This window comes from Taudactylus pleione, unplaced genomic scaffold (genome assembly GCF_031769625.1).
Source record: "Taudactylus pleione unplaced genomic scaffold, aTauple2 ptg000202l, whole genome shotgun sequence".
NCBI classification, from domain to species: domain Eukaryota; kingdom Metazoa; phylum Chordata; class Amphibia; order Anura; family Myobatrachidae; genus Taudactylus; species Taudactylus pleione.
The window spans coordinates 13,800,791-13,807,405 of record NW_028284604.1 but is presented as its reverse complement, the minus strand read 5'-3'; the positions used below and the strand labels follow the sequence as shown (position 1 = coordinate 13,807,405).

Below are 6,615 nucleotides of genomic sequence, written 5' to 3'. Positions count from 1 at the left end.
ACCCACTCCAAGAGCCGGAAGGCGGAGCTCATGAGTGAGCTCCAGCCTGACTCTGGCAGTAGGCGCAGCAGCCAATGAGAGTCTGTCTGACTCTCATTGGCTGCTGAAATACACACATCGCCGACAGCACCGGCGGCGATGTATGTGTAACTGTGTAGTGTGGACCGCACTCACTGCGGTCTACACTACACTGAGTGACTAAGACAGGCCTGTACCGTGGCCGGCGGTGCCTCTCCGCGCCGCCGGTCCCACGACGCCAAGGGCACGTGCCCTAGTTATGCCACTGAAATCAGCTAACAATCTTCATTTTAAAAATCAGAATAATGTACAGAATGTACAGAATAGATACTTTTCAATCAATTTCCAAGTTTAAGCTGCAGTTCCTGGCACCACGGTTTCTGGATTTCCCCTGTGTGGTCAGTAGCAGAGCTTTTGCCAAGAACCAAGTAAATGTGAGTAGGTTGTGCATTTAATAATGAGCTCTTAGCCTTTATCAAAGAGTCACGGCTGTACTTCTTGATGAGAGAGATACGTGACAAAACATTGTAACTTAATAGATCGTATAACCTAAGATGATATTGTCAGACTCATTCACATCCATAGAGAGAAAATGCAAATGATTATTTTCTGAACTTTCCACTGCCCTGATCTCCAGCCACCTTCCCGAATGCTTCAGTAAGGAACAGATAAATAATATATGCATCCACAACTCCCCAGAAGTGATTAAACACAGGATAACTTAAAGACAAGCATTGTCAGGTGTCTGCTGCAAAACATATTCAAATTATTTTTTATATATATACATTCAGCAGCATCACGATTACATTGTGTAGCATGGCCATTGCATCCAGCTTACAGATGATGATTGCAGTGTTTTGCATAGAGTGACCATACACTATAAAAGCTTGCCTCTTAAGTTCCACATAACCAGGAAATGTATTACAACCTTCCTCTACAAGTTACACAAATCAATAATAATTGACATTGGTTTACAAAACTTTGCTTGCATCCTTTGTAACCAATTACCCTATTGCCAAGAAAAAGGGCAAAACACTGCAACCACTAGGATTTATTAAACCAATTAAATTCTCTTGCCTCTCATGCTCGTTTTACTCTTCTCTAGATCAGAGGCACTGATGCAGAGACTTCTAAAAGGACAATAGCATTTAAATCCCCAAGCTCCAATTAAGCTGGTCTTAAAAAAAAATCATTTAGTAAAGCAACTTTTGTGGAATAGTGAGCTCCAGCATCTTTTAAGCAACAAGAAACTGCGCAGAGTAATTATTAGTATATTAGGAAAGGTTGATTGTTTTGGGTGTAGGGAGGACAGAGGTTTATTTGTGAAAGTATTGGATCTTAACTGTGGGAATTTCATTTAGTATGCACATGCATACATAATCTTTGTTTCTGTACTCTCTATTGAATTTTCTATTCTCAACAGAAATGCTGTGATTCCCATATCTCTTTTTAGCTTGATCTCAGGTGTCATATGTACTGTATGTAATATGAATGGATAAGGAAAGTGCTGTAAATTGAAGGACTGATATAAGCTTTGAGAATGGAAGGCATAAACTCCAACACATGGTTAGATTTTGAATGGTCAGTCCGACAACACTGGACTGTGGGCCTGATTCAGCAAGGAACACAAGTGAGAGAACACATGCACTCGGCTGATGTTTTCGCACTGCGCATGCGTATGCATCACACTGCGCATGTGCGAACTAGCCAGTGCGATTGGGTAAGGGTACGCAGACTACACGCAGTGTGTACGCAGACCCTTCCTATATTGATTGACAGGAAGTGCCATTTGTGGGTGGTGACAGGGGGGTGGTTGGGCGAACGCAGGCGTGCCTGTGCTTTGGGACACCGCTATAGGGGTGTGAATAATTAAGACAGCGTGGCGGCATACGCAGCCAGACGACCCGATGCACGCAGAAAGTGGCCAAAATCCTGCACAACATCAGGTCATCCTCTATTGTGCATATGGTTTCCGATGGCTCCGAAGTTACCGATGTTTCCGCTGTCTTGCTGACTACTCAGGCTTTGAGTAAAGGGAAGTGGGCGGCATTGTGTAGTGTTGGGCATCTGTTTCTTATGCTGCTGTTGCCATGTGTATGCATTGATTAGCATATACACGCAGCAGCCGAGTGCGTGCGTACACTTGCAGTCCTTGCTGAATCAGACCCTGTATTCACGCATCATAGCACTTAAAGGGGCTTATTGATTTAGAAAAATGGGATGTCCCAAAACAACAATTTTCCATATTGCCACATTTTAAGACACTAAAGAACAGTTTTTATGAGATTATTTAACATGGAGTAATTGCCAGGACATGCGCTAGGACAAAGACTCCTTGCCTGCAATGAGGAAGAAGTAATGCGATCACTAATTTTATCATTTTACTTCCAGGATCAGATGCAGCTACACTTCTGCACATGTTCATGTAATACCCTGTTATGCGTAGTATTACGCTGATACTGTGGAATGAGCTGATATGTATATGTATATGCTTTACACAGGCAGGCTACAACTCCCAGCAGTCTTTGCAACTGCTCAAGAGGTCAGGCGCACAATGTCACATGAGTGTGTCAGGTAGTAATGCAAGTAACAGTTGGAGGTGGCAGTTGATCAGGGCAGAGCTGAGGTAACCTCTATGGAAGGAGAAGCTGCACTGCTGAAGTGCTGGCTGACAGAATGGCTGGGTGTAAGAGCTGCAGTGTGATGGAGACCAGAATTGTGTGAGGTGGAGATTCTGGAGGTACAGACCAGGTGGAGGTGGGATCTAAGACTGGTCACTCCTTCTTGCCAGACAGGCATCCAGCTGTGTCCCTGCAGCTGACGGCACATCAAGGCAGACCCAGGGAGGTGACTGTATAACTGGGAGCAGACCCAGGGGAGACACTAATAAGAGTCCTGGCTTCCTTAGACTGGCAGCCTGAACGTGGTGCTGAGCTGAAAACAAGGAGTCAGTGAGTACTGCTGAGATAGATAGTGCTGAGCTCCAACTGTACCTCAGGAGAGGGTTATACCTATAGAGAGCAGCACAGACAGTGGCATATCACTTTTTGTGTACAATGAAATCTGCATTACCAGACTATCACAGGAGGACAATCTCTAATGTCACCCATACTCACCAGAACATAATTACAAAGGAGTCCACATAACTCGGGTAGTATATTTCCCATATATGTGCACCAATGTTTAAAACTGGCCATTTGACATTCTTAGAGAGTTATAATTATTTTATGTGGGTACATTGCCTATATCTTATATGTTAACTATTAGTACAGCAAGATAATGTATGGTTGTCAACTTAGTAACTGAAAGCAGTAATTCCTGAGAATTGATGATGTGATATAAATGTAAAGTATTGCATAAATATATTATATTGTGCTATATATTGTGATATATATTTAAGTGTTGTTGCTAACTGTGTGCTTAAGGAGACCAAGAGTTGTTGAAGAGTTCCAACTTAGTAAAGTGAACACTATTTTATTTATCGTGTCATTTATTGTGTTGTTGTTTGGGAACCCCTTGCCTCTCTGCTGTAGAGTGGAAAACTAGAAGAAACAGGTACAACTAGAATGGTGAGAAATTACTCATCAATAGATGCTACTTTGGGGTATCACATTTTTGGTGTCACGAACAGGATCAACTACAGAGTCAGAAGTAGGTGGCTCCCTTCCATGTAAATACAAGATGTCACAGTCAGAGCAACAACCCTTTGCTGCATCAGTTGGTCAAGGAGATGGACCCAGTCAAGGAACTCCATCTATAGCAACCACTTCACCTATAACCATGCCTTATTACTTCAGAGCTCCTTGGTTGCCGAGTTATTCCGGAGATTCTCACAAACCTGAGAAAGGAGACCTTCCAGAGTTCAAATGTAAAATGCGGTCATTGTTCCACTTATATTGCTTGATGGAGCCTCAGAAAATAGAAGTACTTCTTGGACAATTGAGTGGCCTTGCTCTAAGAGAGGTAAATTCTTGGCCAAATAGTGAGAGGAGCGATTTTGGAATTAAAAATTCATTTTTATGCCCGCAAACAGAGACATGGGGAATCTATACGAGATTTTGCCCTAGGGCTTCAGGAAGCCTTGAAAGCCATTCGTCAGGCAGATGAAGATGAGATCCAGCAAGCTGACAAGACTCTGATTGAACAATTTATTGAAGGCATCAGGGGAGAAACAATAAAAACCCAACTGCAACTTCTTTGGCTGCAAGCCCCACATGACTCATTTTTAGACTTTAAAGAAATGGCTATCCAGTTAATAGGCCCTAACAATGTCTTGGAACACCAATATCGAGAGTATTTTCCAGTCACAGTAACTCAGGGAATCCAGCAGGGTTTCCCAGATCTAATTGAGGTATTAAGTAGCCACTTAGCGGATTTTACTAAAGAATTGCGAGCTTGGAAAAAAGAACAAAAAGAAAATTGGGAAAGCCGGAGGAGCGAGCAAAGGTCTTTTGGATGTAATTGGAGGAACTCACCAACGATGAAAATGCAGCCAAAAGATCAATTCAATACACAGCGAAGACCATTTTATCATGGGTGTCATAGAAGCAGGCACATAGAACGACAGTGGCCTCAAGAGGATTTAAAATACAAAGATCTGAGGCTGAGGACCAGCCCTCAGGAAGAAGAGAAAATAAATCCACCTTTGGAAGAAGAACAACCCAAAAATGCAGGTCAAAATACAGTATTGCAGAACCAGGTTAAAGTGGTCAGTGTGCCACATGCTAGCAATGTGCCATGAATGAGCACATGGAAAATTTTGGGTAAAGTTGTGTGGTTCAGTGTACAACGTGGGTATGGCTTCATAAACCGAGCAGACACTAAAGAAGATGTATTTGTACACTATACTGCAGTTAAGAAGAACAACCCCAGGAAGTACCTCTGCATTGTGGGAGATGGAGAGATAGTTGAGTTCGATGTGGTGATTTGAGAGAACGTTGTCAGAACTGCTAATGTAACTGGTCCTGGTGGCGTTCCAGTCCAAGGCAGTAAATATGCAGTAAACCGCAATCATTATTGGCGCTACCCACGTTTCAGAGGTCCTCCACTTAACTATCAATACAATGAATATAAAGAGAGACCAGAAGAAGATGAAAGTGTGGCAAAGGGAGAGGATGCTAATCCACAATGGCCATACCAGAGGCGCCACTACCCACTATGCTATCCAAGAAGACCATATAAACACAAACAACAATATTCCGATGTTCCAGAGCAAAGTGAATTGTTGGGAAGAACAGTTGGGCAAAATGTAGAGGAAAATGGTAAAGTGATGAAGCAGAGTCTACAGAGAATTGTCCAACCACAACCTCCTTCAGAGCCATTATGTCAGATTAAACCCAGGATGGATGACACCCATTATAAGAATGGCCCACCATAATCAACCAGATATGTGTGCTGCTAATTGTAGAGAAGACACTGATAGTGCTATCGACTCAGCCACAGCGGAGAGGTTGGGGTCCCATGAACCAAATTGCCTACATTCTATTATACAGAAGAGTGAATCAATTATTCTTGAGGAATCATATATTTTAAACAAAGAGCCCTCGATGTCTGTTCCATCAGAGTATAAATTCCCAGACCATGAATATACGGAAATATGTTCCAGTGAGATAGCATTCATTTTTGCAGGGGTTTTTGGGAAAGTCAGGAAAGAGAAACAAAGGTGCTAGGCTTATTCAGTATACCAACTAGCCAGTAAATATTTGTCTTTAGAAGTTAATGTTTTTACAAAAATAAGATGTAAATAGTTTTACTTGTAAGAAAAAAAAATGTAAAAGACTGTTGCACGGTGGTATTTATATGTTGGAATTTATATGTTACAGCGTGAGAACATGCATATTTTCAGCTGGGAAGTATGCAATACTCCGCTATGATGAGTATTACGCTGATACTGTGGATTGCGTTGACATGTATATGCATTACACAGGCAGGCTACAACTCCCATCAGTCTTTGCAACTGCTCAAGAGGTCAGGCGCACAATGTCACATGAGTGTGTCAGGTATTAATGCAAGTAACAGTTGGAGGTGGCAGTTGATCAGGGCAGAGTTGAGGTGACCTCTAGGGAGGGAGGAGCTGCACTGCTGAAATGCTGGCTTACACAATGGCTTGGTGTGAATCAGCCAATTCTTAAGATTTTTGCCCCTTTTATGACAATTTAATATATTTGTTTTTTTAAATACTGTCAAACTGGGATCTGTGGCTATTATGGGCCATTAATTTTTAAACATCTTGCTGTTCAAAAATGGCTTACAAAAGGTAGGCTATCCTGGTTGGCCCTGGTTTTGGGAATTAAACATTGTTCCCTGGAAACAGACAAGGCTTTCAATTTGGCTGCTTCCAATTCTGATCTTAAGTATCCTCTTTTTAGAAATTTCTCAAACATCTCGTCCATTTGTATGTGACATTCTTCTTCACAACTCGTTATCCGCCTGATCCTTAATAGTTGAGAATAGGGCAGTCCTTTCCAAATAGACACAGGATGATGGCTGGTGGTGTGTAAGAATGTATTTCTATCTGTGGGCTTATGATACACACTTGTCTCAAGATGTTGGTCTTTTTTGGTAATTAGTACATCCAAATAATGGATAGATATGGTT

The 6,615-nt window shown here is 42.0% G+C and overlaps 1 pseudogene; it reads left to right on the top strand.

Annotated features, from left to right (window-relative positions):
* The first annotated feature begins 4,759 nt into the window (after window positions 1-4,759).
* On the top strand, window positions 4,760-5,395 carry LOC148518138 (B box-binding protein pseudogene; annotated as a pseudogene).
* Window positions 5,396-6,615: the final 1,220 nt, after the last annotated feature.